Source organism: Anolis carolinensis, chromosome 1 (assembly GCF_035594765.1).
Source record: "Anolis carolinensis isolate JA03-04 chromosome 1, rAnoCar3.1.pri, whole genome shotgun sequence".
NCBI classification, from domain to species: domain Eukaryota; kingdom Metazoa; phylum Chordata; class Lepidosauria; order Squamata; family Dactyloidae; genus Anolis; species Anolis carolinensis.
In genome coordinates, this window is record NC_085841.1 from 194,191,117 (window position 1) to 194,216,714 (window position 25,598).

The window sequence follows — 25,598 nt, forward strand, 5'->3', positions numbered from 1 at the left end:
CCAAACTCACCCAGACAATTTAATTTTGAAATGTCCATTGTCAGTGGATTATATTATTTAGGTCTGAGGCTGCTAAAAGTTGTTGCTGCTCAGAAAAGTCTGTCAGTACTTGGCCATATTGGGAATACAGCATAACAAATACAGTCTGGAAAATATTACTTTACACACAATAACACTGTCAAAATTCTTTCTCTTGAGCAATCTAAATCTTTCTTTCCTGAATTAATGCCACGTGTTTACATCCAAAATCCACAATGCTATAATACCTGTATGGGGACCAACTTTAAAACCTCCTTTTTTTTCAAGGATTCTGGAGAACTACTTGAGGGATAGCGAGGAAAGTGAGTCATAATAATAAATCCTCAAAGTCTACAACATTTTAGAGATGAACAAATTTAACCCTATCATTTGGCAGAATGCTACAACCATTGTGTCTTGAAAAGGCAGACAATTGTTTTGTTATTTTTCTGCAGAGAAAATCTTCTTACATATATGATACTTGACTTTAAAATCTATGGACTGGCCTTGGAAGAATGAAGATGAGTAGCACTAGCCAGATTGAAAGAAAAATGTTTGACCAAAGACTATCAATCTAAGACTGGGAAGGAACCAACAACACATTAAAAAAAATCTGAACAGGTTGTGTCACCATACTTCCATGTTGCAACACAACAACAAAACCCAAAGTATCTCCCAGCAATAGCTCTACTACTGATGCTCTTTACAAGTCCAGTTTTGGGATTCACATACAAAGGAAGGAAGAATCCAAACAGCTTGGAACCAAATCACTCTCCAAGGCCCCTTCTGCATTACCTTATATCCCAGGATCTGATCCCAGGTTAGCTGCTTTGAACTGGATGATATGAGTCTCCACTGCTATATAATCTGGGATAAACAGATAATCTGGGATCAGATCCTGGAATATAAGGACAGTGTAGAAGGGTCCTGAGAAGGACAACTGCAGTGGGTCAAGAGCAACCAAAAAAGAAATAATCTTCAGCCAAACCATACTGTAGTAGTTGTAATAAAAATGACAGCAGCAAATGAAGAGTCGAAGACTTTTACACTCAAGTTTAGAGTTGATGGTTGCCAAAGAATTCTTCTCAATCTTTAAGCCTGTGGCTTTTGCAGAAATTTGGTTGATTTGGCTGATGGTCTTCAATCTGGCAGAAACTGAGTGGTTTGGTTGAATGTACGCAGGTCTTCGGTCTGCCAGTAATTCAGTTACTGGCAGGGCTGGATGAAGGTGAATCAAAACTGGCCCAAATATTCTCCATTTGTCCTCATGATTTTAATGTCCCGTCTGGATGGCTTTCTTCTTTTCTTCATTCCTGGGTTTTCTCTGCTTCCACTGGCTGCTTCTAGTGTGGTAAATATTATTTTAGGACAATATTGTTTTCACTTGCTTATTTACCACTTTTCTTCCATTTCCTGGCCCATATGGGAGAGGCACCACTTGCATTGGACACACCACTTTTACAGTTGTCTCAGTCAATGATGCTCAATTAATTATTTAATTTAGCTACCCATGTATATTAAACTAGCATAATGACACACTTCTTCAGTAAAAGACAACCAACACATTATAGAATAAAAGGACAGGTAAAAGAAGGTAAAGGTTTTCCCCTGACGTTAAGTCCAGTCATGTCTGACTCTGGGGGTTGGTGCTCATCTCCATTTCTAAGCCGAAGAGCCGGCATTGTCTGTACACAACTCCAAGGTCATGTGGCCGGCATGACTGCATGGAGCGCCGTTACCTTTCCAACGGAGCGGTACCTATTGATCTACTCACATTTGCATGTTTTCGAGCTGCTAGGTTGGCAGGAGCTGGGGCTAACAGCGGGCGCTCATTCCGCTCCCGGGATTTGAACCTGGCACCTTTCGGTCCACAAGTTCAGCAGCTCAGTGCTTTAACACACTTCGCCACCGGGCTCCAAAAGGACAGGAGGGAAGAAATAATGGCATCTTTAGGGACCTCATCACATGTAGGTCCTTAAGCTGTGGGACAGTGGGGGAATCTGCCCAGCAGTGGGGGAATCCGGTATTGCCCCCTGCCTCATCATATGGGGGAAACCGTCACTGCCCAGCTTCTCCCTATGTTGTGTACCCATCCTTTCTTGACTCAACAGCAGTTACTTTAAATCACAGATAAAACCAAACGCAATGCAGTCATCCTATTTCTGACCTAAGCATACCAAAGTTGCATTGAAAGACTTAGACATTGCTAGAGAAGTATCATAGAATCATAAAGTTGGAAGAGACCTTGTGGGCTATCCAGTCCAACCCCCTGCCAAGAAGAAGGAAAATCGCATTCCAAGAGTCTCCCTTATCCAACCTTCGCTTATCCAACATTCTGGATTATCCAATGCAATCTGCCTCCTACCCGGATCCACAGCTATTTCTCTAGGCAGCAAGGACTGAACTTGTTATGGATTTAACTTCCAACAATGTTGTTACTGTTTTTTTAATATTTTCCCCTGATGCTAAATCCAATTGTGACCGACTCTGGGGGTTGGTGCTCATCTCCATTTCTAAGCCGAAGAGCCGGCGTTGTCCATAGACACCTCCAAGGTCATGTGGCTGGCATGACTGCATAGAACACCGTTACCTTCCCGCCGGAGCAGTACCTATTGATCTACTCACATTGGCATGTTTTCGAACTGCTAGGTTGGCAGGAGCTGGGGCTAACAGCAGGCGCTTATTCCGCTCCCGGGATTTGAACCTGGGACCTTTCAGTCTGCATGCTCAGAAGCTCAGTGCTTTAACACACTGCACCACCACCAGAGACCTGTTGTTACTGTAAGTTCATTTTATGCAATTCTATCTTTATTTGTGGTCAATTTGTTAGTAGTCAATGTTTTTGTAGTCAATGTTTACAGTACATTGCAATGTTTTGGTGCTAAATTCGCAAATACAGTAATTACTACATAATGTTACTGTGTATTGAACTGTAGTTTGAAGTCGTTGTTCCGCATCCTAGTCTCCAGGCTATCAGGGAAAGCATACCACAGAATCACCTGGTGGACTTAGCAAATTCCTAGAAGAATTACTTTTCCCCTAGCTTAGGCAAATGAAATCACAGATATAATTTCTGTGGTTATGGGATCTGTGCCGTCCGCCGGACAATAAAAAACTATAAAACTGAAACGTGCTGTCCTTTATCCGGGCGAACTGCAAATCCCTATAAGCTGTCCTATAGATATTGAACGACTGAGTCTGGATAACTTCAAAAAAGGATGTTTATTCATACAAGGTTGTAAACCTGGCACAGATCTTAAAGTTGCAGAAAATGAAACAAATTTCCATAGGTTTTAGTTGCAGAATTATCCCTGGTTCCAGAAGGCAAAAGTGATTATAAAACCACTATACCCTAATCACGCTGCCTATATTAGAAGGAGAAACTCTTTCCTTCCCTATCTTTACAGCAAAGATTAGTTCTAGAAGCGACGGAATAACCCTGCTCCTCTACTAGATTTCCTATTCCAGATCAGTATAATTCAATACTTATCTAATTTGGATAGGCTTAGATTGGCCTGGTTTTGAGGATGATTTGTCCCAGTTAGCCTTGCACAGCTCCAGCACGTTGGAAGACTATAGCCAGAATGAAGCTCCAAAATGGAGACTAGACCCTGGTAAAAAGGGCGGTCCTAAGATGTTGCATTCTTTGACCAATCACTGCAAAGAAAACTGCAGCCAGCTCTTGCAGATTCCAAGCCATTTTTCCTAGGCCTTTGCAGCCAGAGGCTCAAACAAAATGTAAAGGAGGGAAAACAAACAAACGACCAATAGGTAAGGCAAACCATCGTCCTGGGGGACGGAACACTCCCCGCTAAATTCCCAGGATGTGGGAATTTACCAATCAAAAACATACAAACACCTTTGTATACACAACAATACAAACACTAGAACTTTAAACATCTCCAATAAGCAACACGAGGTCACTAATTGGTCTGTCCAAAATGGACACTTTGCCTCTGTTGCAAGTCTTTAATTGAACTTTCCTGACCTTACCGTCCGGGCAAGGAAAGGTCTTTAATACAATGCCCATGGGCCACGCATAGCGGGGCAAGTCTTTGTCCTTTAACAACACAACGTTGTTAACCTCAATGTTGTCCTGTGGGCTTTGCCAGATTCTTCTAGCTTGAAGCTGGCTTAAGTACTCAGCTTTCCACCTTTTCCAAAAGTGGTTGGCCAAGGACTGCACCTGTTTCCACAGGGCACGGTGAGTTCCGTCCGGAACTGGCAACATGACGTCCTTCCATCCTGGCACCTTTTGTGTCAAAATAAGTGCAGGAGTCAGTGGTTGTAAGTTCTCAGGGTCACTGGTAAGGGGAACCAGCGGCCGGTTGTTGATAATTGCGGTAACTTCAGCCATAAGTGTTACCAAAACATCATGCGTCAATGACCTATGACTCAAAAACATGGCATTAAGGATTTTGCGACTAATACCAATCATCCTCTCCCAAACACCACCCATATGGGAGGCGTGAGGAACATTGAAAGTCCACATAATTTGTTCAGTATTCGTAAAGTTCTGAACCTTTGGGTCTCTCCCAAACCTAGACACACAATTGAGTTCTTTGGTCGCACCTACAAAATTGGTGCCACAGTCCGACCGAATTGACTTAATTGGCCCTCTGAGGGCTATGAACCTTTTCAATGCGTTTAAAAATGATGAAGTGTCCATCCCTTCTATGACTTCTATATGGACAGCTCGTATTACTAAACAAGTAAACAAAACTGCCCACCTCTTGTTATTTACAACACCACCCCTGGTTTTCCTAGTGACAACCTCCCAAGGACCAAACACATCGATTCCCACATGGGAAAAGGGTGGGTCTGTCAAAGTCCTATCCTGAGGTAGTTCTGCCATCAACTGACTTTGACAGTTTCGCCTAAGGCGCCTGCATTTAACACATTTGAAAATACAACTGTTGACCAACCTTTTGGCATTAACTACCCACAGACCTTCATTTCTAAGGGCTGCCTCAGTTAGAGTTCTACCCTGATGATGGATCCTTTCATGGTGATGCCGAACGAGCAGCAATGCAGTGTGACTATTAGGGGGTATGATGATGGGGTTTTTTATGCACGCCTTGAGTTTAGCTTTGGCTAACCTTCCTCCAACTCTCAAAATACCCTCCTTGTCTAGAAATGGGTTTAACTCATTTAGAAGACTTTGATTAGGGATGTTGAGCCCTTGCTCTAGCCTAGCTATTTCCTGCTTGAAAGCAGATCTCTGTACTGACTTGAATATGACGCTCTTAGCCTTTATCATATCCTGGACCTGTAAAGGCTCACTATCTTTGCAAGCTAAACGATGTATAAGCCTAGCAACTGCTCTAAGAAGACTGTGCCACTCCGAAAAACATTCAAAACGGTGTGGTTCCAGGCAAGATCTTTGGCCCATCTTGATTTCTGTGGTTGATTTGCAGGCTTTCACCTCTGCACTTCGTGAGACTTGAGCATTCATAATGTCCGAAAACCTTTGCTCAACTTTCGAGAGCGCTGTGGCTTCGTCTCTCTCAGAGACTTTGAAAATGGAGGAATACTCTGGAGTTATTGCTTGGCAGTAGACTGAGATGTGACTTAGGCAACTGCGCACAAGTGTAGGACGTCCACCTTTAAGCACCTGTGCTTGATTGGAGTCCAACGACGATGGTGGGTGCATCTTGTTTATGCACACTGGGCCTGTAACTGTCCAGCCTAGTGGTAGCAGCTGAGCAATGGGCGCCCCTGGAGGTCCCTTAACTTGGTCGTTCACATAGAACAAGTTCGGACAGTCCGCACCAAGCAGAAGGGCAATGTCCACATCTGGACGGAAAGCAGGTATGGCATTCTTTAATCGTCGCAAATGTGGATGAGCCTCCACAACTTCTCTAGTTACAATTTGTTTTTTGTTCCGAGGGATGGAGGAACACTCAATCAGGTCTGGCAACTTGAACTGCCTCTTCTGGTCGCAAGAGGAGACAACAAAGCCAGATGCTATGCGACCCTGCAACTTCTTTTTTCCTGCACACGTAGTCATAGTGTAGTCAACCATCTTGGTTTTAAGGTCAAACATGCGGAAGAACTCTGGAGTAGCCAGGGAGGCGTCGCTCTGTGAATCCAGGGCCACATAGAGTCTCTTTCTAAGCCAAGGGCTCTTGGCTGGATATACATCCGCTAGGCAGATAGGATGACAAACTCTGTACTGGTGCGAGTCAGAACACAGCTCTGTACAGGCGACTGCTGAAACCTCCACCTGCATCTCTGGTACGACTGGCTTGTCGGTGTCTTCGACTGCTGACTTTTCTTTTGGTGAAACGTTCCCTTTGGGGTGGGAGATGACACTGGAGTTGTGCATTGCGGTGCAATGCTTGAGGCTGTTGCATTTCTCACACTTGACGTTTTCTTTGCAGTTGGACGCAAAGTGTGGAGTTGCTCCACAGCATCTAAAGCAGATTCCCTGCTTTTGAACTAGCTGTTGCCTCTCTTTGTATGACTTTCTACTAAACTCCCTGCAGTTGGCCAAGCTGTGAGGCTTTTGGTGGATAGGGCAAAGCAACTCTTTTACCTCCGACCTGGGTTCATCAGTCTTGTGTTGAGTTTCGACTGCCTTTACGCTGACAGGTCTATTGGCCTCTCTAGGTGGTTTCTTGTCCACTTTAGGTGCCTTCTCTGGCTGGGTCCCTTGGTATAAGGTGGGGAGGCCCGTCTGCGGATCATTCCTTTCTCTGGCCGCCCTGGTGATGAACTGGACCAAATGAGAAAATGGAGGGTATGCCTGGGAGTGGGCCTCCTTGTAGTTGAAGACCTCCTGTCCCCAGCGTTCTTGCAAAGTGAAGGGCAGCTTGGTCAAGATCTGCCTCTGGGACAGGTGCTGATCGAGGCACTTCAAACCGGGCAGTTCTGGATTCTCCTTGGCCGACTCTAATTCCGTAAGGAGATCGCTGAGGTCCCACAAGAGTTTGAAGTCTTTGAGTTTCAAAGCTGGGAACCTTTGGAGCTTGTCCATAAGAGATGCTTCAATCTCTGTGCTGGCCCCATACCTCTGCTGCAACCTGGCCCAGGCCTTTTCCAGGGCTTTGTCGGGATCGGCTACGTGGGCTGCGTAGATCTTCTTAACTTGTGAGGATGAGGCTGGGCCCAACCATGCAGCCAGAAGAGTCAGTTCTTCCTCAGGCAATAACTTTAAGTCTCTGATTGCTCTCTGGAAGGTGGCCTTCCAGAGAAGAAATTCCTCAGGCTTGTCCGAAAACTTTTCGACACCCTTGTCCTTAAGATCTCTTCTGGGGCTTCTGATGATGGAGACAAGCTGGGACTCTGGCGTCGAAGGGAACAATTGAGGAGTTTGCTGTTGTGGAGTGGACTCCCACCGTGCACCTTGCGTCAACCTTTGGCCTCTTGGAGGGATGACATCGACCACTGACGAATCGGTGGCTCCCTGTGCAGCTGTCTGTAAGGGCCAACTAGCACTTGGCCTTGAGGCCCTGATTGACTGACCTAGGGATTTAGCAGGAGGCACAGGTAGCTCGGGCAAGGGTGAGCTCCCCGCTATGACGCTCTGCTCTGCAGGAAACTCAAAAGTGACTTTGGGGCCCTGCTCTGGGTAAGGAGAGAAGTCTTCCTGTTCCTCATCCGAAAACTGGCTGTTTAAGCTATTAAGATGCACAAGCACCTTGGAAGAAGGGTCCTGCTTCGGCAACTGACTTACATTTTCTTCTGTGAGTGGCTCAATTAGGGCCTTGGCCAAAGTCTCAGCCCTTACCTTTTTGGCAGTAGCATCCATCCTTATTCTAAGCATTTCTATTTCACCTTGCCTTTGGGCCTGTTCCATTTGCATTTCGCTTTGTCTACGGGCCTGTTCTATTTGCAGTCGTTGCTCTTCTTCTTTAAAGGGAAGGGTGAGATCAGCTGCCTTAGCATCAGCCTCCGCCCCCGCTACCTTGCTCTTTAGCTCCAGACGTGCAGCCTCCCTAATGTGCAAGGCAGCTAGGGAAGAGATGGCACTCCCAGCAGCAGAAGACTTGCTAGAGTGGCTATGTTTAGATGATGCACACTCCCTTAGCTTAGATACCTGGCTAGAGCGGTTGGACTTAAGACTAAGTGCCACAGCAGGTGATTTTAAAAGATTGGTCTCATGGCTGCATAAGGAAGACTGATTTCCTTTTGGCTCAGACCTTAGATTAACAGGTGGAGAACTAAATTCCAAGGCATCTAGAATTGCCCTCACCTTATTTTCTTTCTCATTAGTGTCAGCTAAGACACTCACTATTTCTAACTCTGAATCCTTGGCGTTAATGCGCTCGAGGACCTGGACTATCTTAGACACCAAACCCCTCCAGAGACCGAAGGTCTCTTCAAGGTCGGTCTGTAATATGGATGGCACCCTTGTAATACCCAAGCTCTCAATTCTGCCCATCAATGTTACAATTCGCTCCCATGCCGAACCTAACCTCACATGGAGGAGCTCCTTTTCACCTATTAGATGGGCTAGCATCTTGGCTGAAGGGTGCTTTATCCTTTGGGGCCTTTCATTCCTACTTTCAGCCTCAGAAGGAGGTATACCATCTGCATCATCTTGAAATTGCATAGACATTATGTATTCTTAATAGCAAGTAAATTTACAACAAAAGCAAATACAACATACCAGCAAGTAAATTTACAATAAAAGCAAATGCAATATATAATACAATGCACAACACTTAACCATAGCAATATATATCACTAAGTAACTATACTTTACAAAGATTGTGACCTTTGGCGCCAGATTTTAGTGGGCAAGCTGCAAAATGCCAACTGACAGCAACTTGCCACTTGATACCTCCCTTGCCCGAGTGACGTAAACTGCCAAAATGGCGACTTCGCCAAATTTTCAAGCACCTCGTGCTCTGCGGCTCGAGGCCTGCCGCCGAAGGAGCACCGAGGCTGGCTTTGGAAAGGAGGAGAGAAAAGACGCCTCCTCCCCGCTGTGAAGGGAGGTCACCACCGCAGGACGATGAAGCAGGTCACCACCGCAGGACGATGAGGCAGGTCACCACCGCAGGACGATGAGGCAGGTCACCACCGCAGGACGATGAGGCAGGTCACCACCGCCAGGCGATGAGGCAGGTCACCACCGCAGGACGATGAGGCAGGTCACCACCGCAGGACGATGAGGCAGGTCGAAGCCGGCCGAGTGCTCCGGCCGAACTCGCAGCAGCGTTGCCAGGCCTGTCCAGGTTCTAGCCTGGTTCTGGTGGGCTTCACGCCTCAGAGCCAGCCAAAGAACTGTCGCTGGTGCTCCGCGGCTCGAGGTCTACCGCCGAGGGAGCCCTGGACGTTGCTGGGAACTGCACAGCCTGTGCAAACCCAGAAAGCCACTGGGCCACGTGCGCACACGCGAGCCAAATAGCAAGGAAATAGAGCCCCACTATTTGACTCCTTCAGGTCTGAGAGCGGGCTCCACTGCCTCAGACGCTGGTAGAGTCTTTAGGTATGCAGACTGAGCTCAGGCGGAAAAGCCGCGGCCTAAACTAAACTTCCTAAACTATAAAAAACTATAAGCCGTGCAAGCTAGCTCAAGCGGAAAAACCGCTGATCTACCTCAAAACTGTGCCGTCCGCCGGACAATAAAAAACTATAAAACTGAAACGTGCTGTCCTTTATCCGGGCGAACTGCAAATCCCTATAAGCTGTCCTATAGATATTGAACGACTGAGTCTGGATAACTTCAAAAAAGGATGTTTATTCATACAAGGTTGTAAACCTGGCACAGATCTTAAAGTTGCAGAAAATGAAACAAATTTCCATAGGTTTTAGTTGCAGAATTATCCCTGGTTCCAGAAGGCAAAAGTGATTATAAAACCACTATACCCTAATCACGCTGCCTATATTAGAAGGAGAAACTCTTTCCTTCCCTATCTTTACAGCAAAGATTAGTTCTAGAAGCGACGGAATAACCCTGCTCCTCTACTAGATTTCCTATTCCAGATCAGTATAATTCAATACTTATCTAATTTGGATAGGCTTAGATTGGCCTGGTTTTGAGGATGATTTGTCCCAGTTAGCCTTGCACAGCTCCAGCACGTTGGAAGACTATAGCCAGAATGAAGCTCCAAAATGGAGACTAGACCCTGGTAAAAAGGGTGGTCCTAAGATGTTGCATTCTTTGACCAATCACTGCAAAGAAAACTGCAGCCAGCTCTTGCAGATTCCAAGCCATTTTTCCTAGGCCTTTGCAGCCAGAGGCTCAAACAAAATGTAAAGGAGGGAAAACAAACAAACGACCAATAGGTAAGGCAAACCATCGTCCTGGGGGACGGAACAGGATCTTACAGCAAATGCACCTTTGATGCTATCAATTATCATACCATCATACTTTGACATGTGTACTCTGATATAGTGTAGACCACTTGGGTACTGACTGGTTTCTATAATAAGGGTTACTGCTTCAAAAGAGACTTTTGCGAAATCCTTTTTTCCAATTTGAACACCACATCTTGTTGTGTATATTTAAAAGGTGAACATCCAAATTTGCTAATACAAGTGAAATAATTTAAAGTGCTTTCTGAGGGGGGAAATGAATGGTTTTTCTAGATATGTCTCATATTATTACAGCAGTCGGTGGATTTGCTGTGGTATGAATCATGGGAAGCAATGGAATCAATTAGTGGAAAACCTTTCACAATATATCGAGCACAGAACCGAAAAGGTCTTCCGATTGTTATCATTTAATTACATTACGGTTTTGGCACCATCGTGCCAAATTGGAGCCAACATGATTTGATTTCTGCTTGGTGGAATTCTATTGCTTGAGAAACGTTTTATCTCATTCTTTTTAATTACAAATGTCTGTGCATACAGGCACATTATCCCAAGGGCTCATATAAAATACCTGAGCTTTTCAGCCATTGCATACTTCACATACTCACAATTTTTCAGAATTAATGTGTTGTTATAGCCTTCAGAAAATAGTTCAGACGTATTATTATTTTTCTGACACAGCCAACCATGGGTATATTACAGCTTAAGCTTTCCACTGACATTTTATGTTTTCTTATATCATTCCTATGATACTGCTGCACTTGTTTTTAAGAAGAGAAGTTCATGTGAAAGATGTTTGCTTTAGAACAAAGGACAGAGCTTGGCAGTAAGATTTGTAAAAGAAATTTGGTCCAATTATGGTTTTGAGGGAGCCCCCAGTGGCGCAGTTGGTTAAACTGCTGAGCTGCTGAACTTGCTGACCTAAAGGTCAGCAGTTTGAATCTGGAGAATGTGATGAGTTCCTGCTGTTAGCCCCAGCTTCTGCCAACCTAGCAGTTCGAAAACATGCACATTTGAGTAAATCAATAGGTACAGCTCCAGCAAGAAGGAAATGGTGCTCCATGCAGTCATGCCGGCCACATGACCTTGGAGGTGTCTATGGACAACACCGGCTCTTTGGCTTAGAAATGGAGATGAGCACCAACCCCAGAGTTGGATACGACTAGTCTTAATGTCAAAGGAAAACCTTTACCTTTACCTATAGTTTTGAGACATCTTGCTTCCATTATTGTTAAGTGGCTCTTGTCACTGGATTTTTTTAAAACAATAACTGTCTTTTTTCCTTTTTTTTCTATTTCATTATGTTTATTTTAACAACATCTGAATAGTATTAGCTATGTAATTAAGCTATTCAGGGTTTTTTAAAAAGTAAATCATCATCATCATCATCATTTAATTACTTATTAATCGCCCTCCATCCACGATGCTCTAGGCGATTTACAAGATAAAATTGTAAAGGATAAAAATACATACATACAAATATTGATTAAAAAATATTAAAATATTTTAATATTTTAATATTAAATATTAATTAATATTAAATATTAAATATTAAATATTAATATTAATATTTTAATATAGTTAAATAAAAAGGAATTAGTTCAAAATACAATATAAAAGACAATTTTTTTCTTTAAAAGAGAACTATACAATTGCCAGATCCTTTCAGATTTGAAGAAACATGGCAGCATTTTATTGACTATTTAAAAGAAAAAATAAAGTAAAAGTATTCGATTTTTTATAGCATTAAGAGAAAATTAGAGATTTATTTCTTTATCATGTCAGAAGCAAATTGAGAATACAGTTATAATATATAGTTAAAAACTTGGCTTTGTACTAAATTTCCTTTGACCAGAAGCTGGCCCCTTCGAGTGCCTCTGGTGTCGCTGTAAAGAGGTCCTCCATTGTGCATGTGTCAGGGCTCAGACTGCATTGTAGTAAGTGGTCTGTGGTCTGTTATTCTCCACACTCACATGCTGTGGGCTCCACTTTGTAGCCTCATTGACTAATATTAGCTCTGCATCTCGTGGTGCCAGAGCGCAGTCTGATCAGTACCATCCAAGTCACCCAGGAGGGAGTTTCTCATCCAGTATCAGCCATGGATTGAGGTTCCAGGTTTTAGCCCCTTTTGGATGTAGGAATGACAAGAGAAAGATAGAAAAGTTAGTGACAAAAATAACAGGATCCTCAATGATATCTAAGGGATCCTGGAAGTTGAATTTATCAAAGACAAAAAGAATAGTTTTTAAAAAAAATATTATTATGAAGAAAATATCAGAAACAGAGTGGGAAGCGTTAGTTAGGACTTTCTGTTTTCTATTTGCCAACTTTTCTATCTCCTTTGTCTCTAAACACTATACACCCGCTTTTCTATCCTTCTGTTTTAGATTACAAAGAAATACTATTTTCTTTGCCATTTTAACATCATAGAAAAATTTCATTGTATTAGATAACAGTGGAAGAAGACAATGATGCAAAATGTTAAAAATGCTCCTGTTTTATATCAACTCTCATTTATTTCTTGGGAGGAGAGCAATGACCAACCTCAATAAAATAGTGAAGAGTAGAGACATCACACTGGCAATGAAGGTCCGCATAGTTAAAGCAATGGTATTCCCCATAGTAACCTATGGATGCGAGAGCTGAACAATAAGGAAGGCTGAGCAAAGAAAGATACGACACCTTTGAACTGTGGTGTTAGAGGAAAATTCTGAGAGTGCCTTGGACCGCAAGAAGATCTAATCAGTTCAGGAAATAATGCCCAGCTGCTCACTGGAGGAAAGGATATTAGAGGCAAAGATGAAGTAGTTTGGCCACATAAGGAGAAGACAGGAAAGCTTGGAGAAGATAATGATGCTGGGGAAAATGGAAGGAAAAAGGAAGAGGGGCCGACAGGGAGCTCTGGCGTGGGCTGGTCCATGAGGTCACGAAGAGTCAGAAGCGATTGAACGAATAAACAACTTGTGCCCTTCACTGTTCCTCATATATTTTGCAATAAAACATATTAAAAAGAAATATACTATGTGGTTTTCAGGCACGAGATCTCTTCTTATGTGGGAGGCTAAGTAAGGTCACTGTTGTTGAGTGTTTGGATAGGAGACTACCAAGTACCAGGTGCCATGGGCTGTATTTCAGAGGAAGGAACTGGCAATACCACCTCTGATTATTCTTTTCCTAAGAAAACCCTATAAAATTCATGGACTCTCCATAGGTCAACAGATTATTTGATGGCATGTATAACTAGGAGCTTCCGGTGGCTCAGTATGTTAAGGCGCTGAGCTGCTGAACTTGCAGACCGAAAGGTCCCAGGTTCAAATCCGGAGAGCAGAATGAGTGCCCGCTGTTAGCTCCAGCTTCTGCCAACCTAGCAGTTCGAAAACATGCAAATGTGAGTAGATCAATAGGTACAGCTCCGGCGGGAAAGTAACGGCGTTCCATGCAGTCATGCCAGCCACATGACCTTGGAGGTGTCTACGGACAATGCCAGCTCTTCGGCTTAGAAATGGAGATGAGCACCAACCCCCAGAGTCGGACACAACTGGACTTAACGTCAGGGGAAACCTTTACCTTTTTACCTATAACTAGTTATTTATGACTAATTTATTTTACACATTGCACTGTGTTATTTGGGAATTTCAATGGCAGCTCCCTCTGCCAACTAGAATGCTATAGCTACCACCAGGAAAGTATGTAGGAGTCCTTCAATGTAAGAGAGAGCCCAGCAACTACTGCCCATTTCCTCTCCTGCCACAACTGCTGAGAAGTAGAAAATGCTTTTTCAACCACAAATCATATAAACGGAAGCTCCTCTAGTCCCAGTGAATGGACAGCCTTTGCTTGCCATTTTCACTCTTTCTGAAAAGAATATATATTTCCCGATCCTGGGGTGAACCTTTCACATTGAACTGTGGCTGTTTGGAGAAGCAAAGCTATTTCCAGCTAGTCTCAAGCAGAGAAAAGTGAGATGCTTGCAGGTAACTTTTCAAAATTTCTCAGTGAGTTACATGATTTTGCATCAGCACAAAGTGCTTTTAGATGAACAGCCCAATGGCCCAGTGCTAATTTCTTTGCTTTGACTTATGTTCTCCTTCTTCCCTAAAGAAAAGCATATTATAAAAGAGTGTGTCATAAACTTCAAGTCCTTTGTTAAAAGGTACAATTTTATAAGCAATACATTTAGCCAACTACCATAAGTCAGGAAGGAGGCAGTTTTTTTTCCCAGGGAGTCCATTGTCTAACTCACAACATACCTTGCAACTATCCTGCTTCACATGGCCACACTTACAGTGTTCCCTCAATTATTGTGTGGGTTAGGTTCCAGGACCACCTGCAATAAGTGAAAATCCATGAAGTAGGGACGCTATATATTTATACATTATTTTAGTAGTTATACACTATTTTAAGTCTTTATCAACCAATCACTCCTTCTCCTCCCATTACCACTTGGGTTCCTTATCTCTCCCTTTGGCTTCTCCTTCTTCCCTTCCTTAGGCTGTAAATTGTAATTTTTTATGATTTATAATATTCTTTTAAAGTTTATTGAAAAACCACAAAACAGCAAATCTGCAAAAAGCGAATCGTGAAGTAGTGAGGGAACACTGTACTTCTCTGGTTTTCTGTGTTTTTCACCTGCTTATAACATGTGGTTTTTCCTCTCCTAATTTCAATCTTATGAAATGTAGTTTTCTCTCCCAATTTGAGTCTTTGTTGTTATTCATTCATTCAGTTGCTTCCGACTCTTCGTGACCTCAAGGACCAGTCCACACCAGAGCTCCCTGTCAGCCATCGCCACCCCCAGTTTCTTCAAGGTCAAGCCAGTCACTTCAAGGATACCATCCATCCATCTTGCCCTTGGTTGGCCCCTCTTCCTTTTTCCTTCCCTTTCTCCCAGCATCACTGTCTTCTCCAAGCTTTCCTGTCTTCTCATGATGCGGCCAAACTACTTCATCTTTGCCTCTAATATCCTTCCCTCCAGTGAGCAGTCGGGCATTATTTCCTGGAGGATGGACTGGTTGGATCTTCTTGTGGTCCAAGGCACTCTCAGAATTTTCCTCCAGCACCACAATTCAAATGTGTCTATTTCAGTTTTTATTTTGTTTTAAAAGGTGCATAGATATAGAGTAAAATGTCTACCACACCTGAGATGAAGATGTACTTCATGGAAGCAGTAACAAAGATGTGGAGGAGGCCACAGCTTGAACCATGTCAATGTGTTGTTGTTATATGAGCACAGTAGTGATAGTGGTGACAGAGACTCCCATTACGTCTTAGGGTCCACTTGGATTCAGCACTGACACTTGAAGCTCAGGTATCGGCAGTGGCCGGGAGGGCCTTTGCACAATTAAAACTTGTGTGCCAGCTGCGACCATACCTCGAGAAGCCTGACTTGTCCATGCCTTAGTTACCTCCAGACTGGATTACTGCAATGCATTCTATGTGGGGCTGCCCTTGAAGACAGCTCGGAAACTTCAACTGGTACAGCGTTCAGTGGCCAGACTACTAACTGGAGCCGATTATAGAGAGCGGACAACCCTCCTATTAAAAGAGCTCCACTGGCTGCCGATCAGTTTCCAGTCCCAATTCAAGGTGCAGGTGTAATGAAGTATGAGTTTTGTATTCATGTTTGTTGTGTTTGACTGTGTGCTTGTGGTTTGGTTGGGTAGGTGTGAGACGGTGGCAGCCATTTGGTGGCTCTCCTCTGAGGCAGTTGCTATGGAGATGTGGGCGGAGCCATCTGCCAAGGGGAGGAGAAGTGAAGAGGTTTTTAAAAGTGAAGCCTCAGTCTGTGCTCTGATGAGGCACAGGGAAGATTGATTCCAGGTTGATGGGATCAAGGAGACTCAATTGTTCATTTTGAGTCAGTTTCAAATAAATTTGGTGACTTATTTAATGTAGTCTATGTCCTGGAAAGGCATAGAGAATCTGTGATAGTATATCACAGGGTTGACTGTGGTTTGAAGTCACTGGATAGTCCAAGTTTCAGAGTTTGGGAACCAATCCCAGCTGGACTCACAGAGATCCATTGAAGTAACAGTTTAAAAGGAGCAGAGGAAGAATTTTTAACTACTTTAAGTAAAAGAAGTGATACTTTAGAGAGTTTGATTCATCTCATTCTACTATTGTAACTGTTAATAAGAATACCTCTAAGTGAAACATCTTTTGTAACCACCAAGCTTGTGCCTGAATAAACTTGATATTGTTCTTTTTACATCAAAGCCTCTGTCATCTATAGACTCCCTCAGCACAATTGCGCTACCATTTTAACACCGAATAAAGTAAAAGGCTTCTTCTGAGCTATTGGGTGGTTGAGCACTTTTATAATCTAAAGTGTCTCTCCACACAGTGGTAGCTGCATTTCCACTAATCGGTGGCAGTTATCTTTTATTATTTGGGACATGTATTCGTTATTAATTGGTTCTTCTACGCTACTCTCTTTTACAACAGGTGATCACCTATAAAGTCTTAAACGGCTCAGGATCTTCCTATCTTCGTGAACGCATCTTCCTCTATGAACCCACATGGGCTCTAAGATCTTCTGGGGAGGCCCTCCTCTCGATCCCATCTCCGTCTCAAGCACCGTTGGGGGGGACGAGAGAGAGGGCCTTCTCTATGGTGGCCCCCAGGCCACCAAAGGAGATTAGATTAGCTCCCACCCTGGATTCTTTCTGGAAGAATCTGAAAACTTGGATGTTCACAAGTGCCTTCTCATAACTGATAATTAATTGTCCATGCGCTTTACCTAGGCCTTGGCCATTCCATGCACTTTATTACCTTTAGTCGCTCCCATCCCTAGTCCCCAAAGAATATGCACTTTCAGGTTTCCATTTCCCCTTAAAATGGCCCATGTCCTATGGTGCTTGACTACTGATTGGGATTACTGTCTATGTTTTAAGTTATTTTAACTTTCATAAGATGTGCTATTATACTGTGATTTTATTGTGTTAATGTTTTTATTGATGTAATACTGTTTTTATTGATGTAATACTGTTTTGGGCTTGTCCCAGTATAAGCCGCCTGAGTCCTTCGGGAGATGGAGTGGATATAAATAAAAATATTATTATTATTATTATTATTATTATTATTATTATTATTATTATTATCCAGGCATCCCCTGGGCAACGTCCTTGCAAATGGCCAATTCTCTCACACCAGGAGCAACTTGCAATTTCTAAAGCCGCTCCTGACATGGAAAAACATAATCTAAAATTGGCCATAATTAATCCAGGAGAGATTACAGCTTTTTAGAATAGAGACAAATGTACAAGAGCTAGGAAATCATCAAATGATGATGTTATGGGAAATATACATAGATTTTTGGGGAATCTCCAAGAGCCATATTGGGATAACAAGAGGATGAGACATGGCCACATAAATTGGGTTTTTCTACTTCTGATAATAGTAGTTGTACATGAAATGATTCCTCCAGATTGCAACAGAAAATTTCCCAACACAAATAACTAAATGGCACTGCCCAACAACATCTTAGAATGATATTATCTGAAAGCCATTCTATACCAGCGGTTCACAAACTCTGGTCCTCCAGTTCTTTGGGACTTCAGATGCCAGAATTTCTGAGCATCCACCATCTTGTCTATGATATAAGGGTGCTGAGATCCCAGACATCTGGATGGCCAGAGATTAAGAACCATTCTTCTACACCATAAAAACATGTTTCAAAACCTGACCAGCCAGAGAGCCCTAGCTCTTGCACCTACTGGCAAAATCTATTTCAGTGAGCAGGCACAAAAATACAGTGACTTTTCAGTGGTGATTCCTATCCTATCCTAATATTTGCATGTGTCCCCCTCCCTGATAGTTTTTAAATAGAAAAGCTGTGGACTCAAATCTGCTGCCGACAACCAATTTTACAAATACAACACCCAAATACGCTTCTGTGGGGTAATCACAGTGATCTTCAACAGTACCAAATTATTATTTTTGTAAGAAAGAAGGTTCAGTATATGTAGCATTTCCAAAGTTTGCTGCCTTGGCATTTGATTGGCATATTAGGAAAAAAGCTGAACTTTATCAACATATGGCACTATTATTACATTTTTCTTCTTTGACAGAAGACATTAATACATTAATTTGTTACCTAGGAACAAGCGGAGCTACGATTCTGAGCCATGAGCCTGAATTAAAGTTATTGGGCTCCATCCAAAGTAAGTTATACTCCAAACCCTGGGGAATATTTTCCCACAACTCATGGTATATACAAGTTGCTTTCACCAAGGAGGTAGTGGCCGAGTTCTGCTGCTCAGTCGTTTAGTCATCTCCGACACTTCGTGACCTCATGCACCAGTCCACACCAGAGCTCCCTGTCGGCTGTCACCGCCCCCAGTTCCTTCAAGGTTCCTTCAATATAATATATTGTATTTATATATACTTGTAAACCGCCCTGAGTCCCCTTCGGGGTGAGAAGGGCGGTATATAAATGTCGCAAATAAATAAATAAAGGTCAAGCCAGTCACTTCAAGGATACCGTCCATCCATCTTGCCCTTGGTCGGTCTCTCTTCCTTTTTCCTTCCATTTTCCCCAGCATCGTGATCTTTTCCAAGCTTTCCTGTCTCCTCATGATGTGGCCAAAATACTTCAGCTTTGCCTCTAATATACTTCCCTCCAGTGAGCAGCCGGGCATTATTTCCTGGAGTATGGACTGGTTGGATCTTCTTGCGGTCCAAGATACTCTCAGGATTTTCCTCCAGCACCAGAGTTCAAACGCGTCTATCTTCCTTCGCTCAGCCTTCCTTATGGTCCAGCTCTCGCATCCATAGGTTACTATGGTCCAGCTCTCGCATCCATAGGTTACTATGGGGAATACCATTGCTTTCACTATGCGAACCTTCATTGCCAGTGTGATGTCTCTGCTCTTCACAATTTTGTCAAGGTTGGCCATTGCTCTCCTCCCAAAAAGTAAATGTCTTCTGATTTCCTGGCTGCAGTCTGCATCTGCCGAGTTCACAAGACTATATGTCTGTTGATTACTTTTGGAGATTTGTGATCCATCATATCACTCTAAGTCAAAGTCAGCTGGGAAGCAATTTAATACAACCTCCTTATCCATAGATTCAATTTCCATGGTTTTACTTAGCCATGCTCCAAAAATATTAATCCCTCTTGGAAGTATTAGTTTACCTCTTTAGGCCCTCTGTTGCACTTCTATGATATGCTTCCAGCCCAAATATAATCAAAGTTCTGTGCGATAGGTTGCCAACGTCAAGACAGCAGCTTCGGCAGCAGCATGGGCAGCAGCAGCAATGAGGGGACGATTTATTTGGGCAAATGGTTACCATACTGGCACAATCGGGGACGTCTCAGTTGGCAAAAGTACGGAAGCTGGATTCTGCCGAGTGTTCAGTCAACTGTTACTTCGAGGAACTGCCAGAGAATATATCCTGCGATCCGTTGGCCTACTGGTCTTCCTGGGAACATGTGTGGCCGGATCTTGCCAATGTCGCTCACAAGTTCCTCAGCTGCCCTCCCACCAGTGTGCAGAGCGAGAGGGTCTTTAGCATTGCCTGAGATGTTGTGACCCCTCACCGCAGCTTGCTGGATCCCTTTTCTGTAGAAAAATTGGTCTTCCTCAAGGCCAACCTCCCTGTTCTGAAATTTCCAGAAATTCCTTTGAAGTGCAGCACCCTCTCCTAAGTCCACAGGGTTTATCTTGCAAACACCATGACTTCCTTTACGGCGTTTCTGGTTGACCTTTTTCGGGACATTGTTTTCTCAATTTATCACTGATGGGCACAATAATCTTCTCTCTCCTTTCTCCAATGACAGCATTTTTGTGAAAAGCAAACTTAACTTGTTGTAAAATGTATGCTGAATTATACGAGCACAATACTGTTACAATACATTTAGAAAAGAAATGTTTGCAAAGACAACAATTTATGCTTTTTCAATATTTTCACAAGATGCTATGTTTTCCTTATTTAAAAAGTTTGAACTTCATAATTTTACTACTTGTGTCAGTCTGGTGTTGATGCCTTGTCTGGGATGTCGATATGAGGGTCACATTTTTTTTGCTCCTATGTTAACAGTGGGATGAGAGCTATCCTGAGTACTGTAGAGAAGCAATAGATTTCTAAAATGCCCAGGGATATATGATGGCGTTCTGCTTTTTGAGGTAATGGACAAAAAGCCGTTCTGAGCACACGAATACAGACAGCGTAATACCACGGCACCCTATCCCCATCCAAATATACTCAGTCTAAATTCAACCAAAAATAATCCAAGCAGCAGTTGTTACAGTAGTTCTACTTCAAACATGACCCAAACCTGGTTGCAGACCTATGATTCTTTAATTCAAGAGTGGGAACCACAAAGGCCTCCAGATGGGGGTGAATTGCAACTCCAAGCAATCCTAGCCAACACACCCAAGGGGGAGAATGATAGGGAACTGTGATTCAACAGCATTTGATGTTCACATAGTTCCAATCCCTGTGTTAAATATTTCCTTTAATAATGAAATCTGCACAGTATCTTCTCTTCGTATTTTTATTTAGATCTACAATCTCCCCAAATGCGATTGACATTCCATTTCCTGCAGCAGACCCCATGCAAGGCACTTTCATTCTTGGAGGTTCCTTATCAGCCCACACAGCAGATAGTAATGTGTGACTTAAGCAATCAGTATGGCTCTATGACAGCAGGAAATTAACCCCAGGGACATAAAAATAATTGCTTTACCTACAAAATACGTATCATCCTTCTTAGAATCATAGGATCTTAAAACTGGAAGGGACCGTAAGGGCCATTTGGTCCAACCAGCTGCCATGCAGAAATATATAACTTAAGCATCCCTGAAAGATGCCCATCCGATCTCTGTTTAAAGACCTTTAAAGATAGAGAAGCCAACACTCTCCAAGGCAGTCCGTTTCACTGTTGAACAGTTTTTATGCTAAACAAAAAAGTCTCAAATGTTTAGTTATAATTTCTTTTGTAATTTGAATCTATTGGCTTGTGTTCTAGTCTCTTAATTTATTATTTATTTATTTCATACATAAGTATCCTGTCTTTCTCACTGCCAGGGGGTGGGGGTGGGGGTGGACTCAGGGCGGCTTCACAACCAGAAATAATTAGATGTCAAAACAATTATAGAAACAAATTACAATTAAAACAGATAATTAAAACATCCATTATAAAACATCATTTTAAAAATTGCACATGTCTAGGTAACTTACACAAGTCCAAGGTCTGACCATTACCAGACACATAAATCATTGGGTTGTTGTATGTCTTTCGGGCTGTGTGGCCATGTTCCAGAAGTATTCTCTCCTGACGTTTCGCCCACATCTATGGCAGGCATCCTCAGAGGTTGTGAGGTATGGATAAACTAAGTAAGGAAAGGAAAGAATATATATCTGTGTAGAGTCCAGGGTGTGGCAAGAGTCCTTTGTCACTGGGAAGCCAGCATTAATGTTTCAGTTAATCACCCTAATTAGCATTGGAAAGGTTTTGTCTCTTGCCTGGGGGCATCCTTTGTTCAGTCATTAGCTGTCCTCTGCCCTCAGAGTGTTGATTCCCATCTACTGTTTTGATTTTAGAGTTTTTTTAATACTGGTAGCCAGATTTTGTTCATTTTCATGGTTTCTTCCTTTCTGTTGAAGGAACAGGGATGCCACACAGCCCGAAAGACATACAACAACCCTGTGATCCCGGCCATGAAAGCCTTCGACAGCACATAAATCATTCTTATTATTATTGATGTGTTTCCTGCTCGAATGCCTTGTCCCACAATTATGTTTTGAGTTTTTTCCAAAAGGATAGAAGGGAGGGGGCCAATCTGATTTCATTAGGGATGGAGTTCCACAGACGAGGAGCCACCACTGAGAAAGCCTTGTCCCCCGTCCCCACCAATCGTGCTTGCAAAGGTAGTGGGATCGAGAGCAGGGCCTCCCCCAATGATCTTAACCTCCAAGGTAGATCATACCTGCAGAAAACAAGCTTCCTTTTTCATCCTTCCAATCTTTTTCTTTGTAACAGCCAGAAGTACATATCATAGGATGCTGATATACGATAGAGCCCTATATCCATGGGACTGGTGCACACATCAGAAAAAATATGTTCTCTCTAGATCAGGGGTCCCCAAACTATGGCCCGTGGGCCAGATGTGGCCCCCAAGGTCATTTACCTGGCCCCACCCTCAGTTTTAGACTTAGGCTCAACCAAAGTCTGAAATAACTTGAAGGCACACAACAACAACACTCCCAATTGACTTGACTATCTCATTAGCCAGAAGCAGGCCCACACTCCCCATTGAAATCCTGATAGGTTTATATTGGTTAAAATTGTTCTTATTTTTAAATATTGTATTGTTCTTTCATTGTCGTTGTTGGGTTTTTTTGCACTACAAATAAGACATGTGCAGTGTGCATAGGAATTTGTTCGTCTTTTTTTTCAAATGATAATTTGGCCCCTCAATGGTCTGAAGAATTGTGGACCAGCCCTCTGCTTAAAAAGTCTGAGGACCCCTGCTCTAGATATTGTCTTGATCACATACAACAAACTCAAGGTCCACGGGCCAAATTTATGTCATTTTATGTGGTCCTTCACTACAACTCCAATATTCCTCATAATTATGACTAGAGTGTATGGGAGTTGTGATACTGAAACATCTGGAAGGCTGCAGTTTGTTCTGCTTAGCCAGGACAGTGGGGTTTTGAAATTAAATACAAGGCTTGTGGATATGAGGTCTAGCTTTAAAATGTCCTTTAATTGCATTAACGGAACTTACCGAAACAATTAGTCACCATGTTCTCACTGTGTAAGTGGGTCTATATGGGACTAACACCTGAATTTAGACCTTAATGTTTTGCTATTTTTGAAAGAAAGAGTTCTGTTGCCATGATACAGAAGTGCTTGAAACTACTCTTTTTCTTTCAGTCTGAGGGGGAGAGAAAGGGAAGGATTTCCTGTGCTGTTTCTTCAATTTCAAAAGGCTTTATCTATTTATCATTTACTTTTTTGACATAAAACTGAACAAGAATATTCATGTGGCTGGCTTTACATAGCCAAATTTAATTTCAAGCCAAAGCTATAATATGTCATCTTTGTAATGTCAAATAGAAACCAGCAGTTGCTCTCTGGGAAGAAGGTTAATTGTGAGCTTGTTTGATATTAGCACAGATTCAAAGAACCACACAGTAGACATTCAGAAGAAACAAAGCAGAATAAAAGAACCCCATCTATATAATCAGGCCAAACAATTCTCTCTAAAAACTCAGATAATAGAACCTTTCAAGTAGAAACAGTAAGGAAAGTGAAAGCAAATGCGATGTACATTTCTAGGTAGAAGTATATGTTAAGTCATGCTGTGTTTCCATACTGTAGAATTAATGCAGTTTGACACCACATTAACTGTCATAGCTTCATCCTACAGAAACTTTGGATTTGTAGTTTGGTGAGAAACTAGCAGTCTGTAACAGAAAAGACTAAATACTTTGCAAAAATATAAATTCCAGTTTTCCATAGGATGGAAACTATGACAAGACATATTTGGTTCTAATGAAACAACACACAAAATGAAAATACAGGCTGGCAGAACGTTGGATAAGCGAAAATGTTGGATAATAAGGAGGGATTAAGGAAAAGCCTATTAAACGTCAAATTACGTTATGATTTTACAAATTAAGCACCAAAACATCATGTTTTACAACAAATCGAGAGAGAAGAGAGTTCAATACACGGTAACGTTATGTAGTAATTATTGTATTTACGAATTTAGCACCAAAACATTGCAATGAATAGAAAACACTGACTACAAAAACATTGGCTAGTAACAAATTGACTACAAATAAAGATAGAATTGCATAAAGTAAACTTACAGTAACATTATAGGAAACTAGCTGTGCCCGGCCACACGTTGCTGTGGCTTTTTGGATTTGTTTGTTGGTCAGGTGGATTAGCAGTGAATAGCCTTGCAACCGCAAAGTGTGACCGTTTTCTTCCTATTGTAATCCTAGTTTGGTGAGCTGGAATACACTGAATAGTCTCAGTGTGGCAAGTGTGGCAAGTGTGCGTGCTGTTATTAGTCGCCTCTCAGTTATCCAACATCAACCGCTCCCCACAGGTGCCGGTTAAATGAGAGCCAACTGTCATTGTATTAATACAAACTCTCAAGCAACCAGAGATGAGTCTCTAATGTTCTGACCATTTCTAATTTAAACTAAACAGTGAAACTGAGGCCCTGGGCAGAGTGGGTTGCTAGGAGACCAAGTAGGCAGAGCTTAGCCTTCTGTCAGCAGACCAAGTGGGCGGAACTTAGCTTTCTAACTGGCAGCTATTGGATAAAAACAATTATTTCTATCCCTCTAATTAGGACTTTATTTTTCTTTTCTTTTTGTTGTATCAACCTAGAGGCGTGGATGATGGGTTGTGTTGTCAAATTTCAAGGTTGGGGGGCCTGCAGTTTTGTTGTTTTGTGGGTTGCCGTGATGCCATCACTCATTTATATATATAGATTAAATCCGTAAAAAGTTCAGTCCTGTGAAGATTTTTTTTAAAGCTGTGCTCTTTGTCTGCCTAGAGAAACAGCTGTGGATCTGGGTGGGAGGCAGACTGCGTTGAATAATCCAGAACATTGGATAAGCCAAAGTTGGATAAGTGAGACTCTACTGTAAGACGGATAATGGTGGACTATGGTTCTTGCTATGTGGTGTGTTTCCCTACCAACTCCAAATTTCTTCTGATCCCATATTTTTTGTACTGATTCTCTTCCATAGTGAAAATGTCCATGAACTTGCCTTGACATCATAAGCAGCTTAGCCAAACAGAGAGCCTCTTTTTATTTAACCTTAGGGTTTCTGAGAGATCCCAAAACTTAAAATGGTTAGAGAAGTTTCAAATGATATATTATTTTCTTCCCTCACTTTTCTGATCTTTGGGACAACTCCATGTAGATTGGCGTTTCATAAGAGGAAATATCAAATCACAAAATAACAACAAATTAAGTTCATGTCAATTTCCTAAAGAGAGAAAAATGGTTTTTAATACATGTCAGAAATATTTCAAATTAACTAAGCATTTTAATTACAAAAATGTGAATCAAGCACTGAAAGGGTTGAATAAGCTAGTGTTGTGCTGAGGAGAGTGAGTAGGCTGAAGCCTGTTAGAGGTAGTGGGCCAAAGCTAGTGTCGTCCTGAGGAGTGTGAGAATGCCTCTGTGTGAGACATGTCCCAGGTTGAAGGCCTCATGTGTGAAGCTCCAGTGTGAAGGCTGCTGTGTGTAAAGCTACTATATGTAGCTCCTGTGTAATTTCGGTGTGAGAGGAGGATCTGTGAAAGTGAAGCTGTTTATCTGCATGAGAAA

The 25,598-nt window shown here is 42.4% G+C and overlaps 1 long non-coding RNA gene across 1 annotated transcript; it reads right to left on the reverse strand.

Annotated features, from left to right (window-relative positions):
- Positions 1-1,008: 1,008 nt before the first annotated feature.
- LOC134295604 (uncharacterized) lies at positions 1,009-18,510 on the reverse strand. The gene is made up of 3 exons (XR_010002231.1): positions 18,383-18,510; positions 14,538-14,614; positions 1,009-1,361 (listed from the first exon to the last, which is right to left on the reverse strand). It is a non-coding gene; the product is annotated as an uncharacterized LOC134295604 (long non-coding RNA).
- Positions 18,511-25,598: the final 7,088 nt, after the last annotated feature.